The sequence below is a fragment of the Brassica oleracea genome, chromosome C9 (genome assembly GCF_000695525.1).
Source record: "Brassica oleracea var. oleracea cultivar TO1000 chromosome C9, BOL, whole genome shotgun sequence".
Lineage (NCBI taxonomy): Eukaryota > Viridiplantae > Streptophyta > Magnoliopsida > Brassicales > Brassicaceae > Brassica > Brassica oleracea.
The window spans coordinates 34,283,223-34,283,712 of NC_027756.1; the positions used below are offsets into that span (position 1 = coordinate 34,283,223).

A 490-nucleotide genomic window follows, 5' to 3' on the forward strand; every position below is an offset into this window, starting at 1 on the left:
ACAGCTGCGATCAGTAGTTCTCTCGCGGCTTGTTGATCGCCCCGAATTGTCTGAGTTTTACAATCTTTTCCCGGAAACTTGATGCATTGATGATAAGTCGAAGGGACAGCTTTCATGGAATGCAGCCACGGTGTTCCGAGTATGGCATTGTAGGGCGCTTTGGCGCGGATGACGGAGAACTTGACGGTGCGGGTTATACCGCCTGCGTAAACTGGAAGGCGAATTGTCCCTATCATTTGCTCCGAGGCTCCGTTGAAGCCGGTGAGCGTGCGAGAGGAAGGCTTCATATCTTTTAAATCAACTCCCATTTTGTCGAGTGTGTCGCGAAATATGAGATCGACTGAGCTGCCGGTATCAATAAGGACTTTTGCGACCAGACATTCGCCGATGTCGAGGTCGACGAGGAGGGGATCGTTATGTGGCATGTGGACACCCTTGGTGTCTAGTGCCGAAAAAGTGATCTGGCGATCATTTTCGACCGGAGAAGGCC

The 490-nt window shown here is 51.4% G+C and overlaps 1 protein-coding gene across 1 annotated transcript in view; it reads right to left on the minus strand.

Annotated features, from left to right (window-relative positions):
* LOC106316978 overlaps positions 1 to 490 on the minus strand; it is a 4,325-nt gene that overhangs the window by 1,488 nt on the left and 2,347 nt on the right. The window lies entirely within an intron of this gene.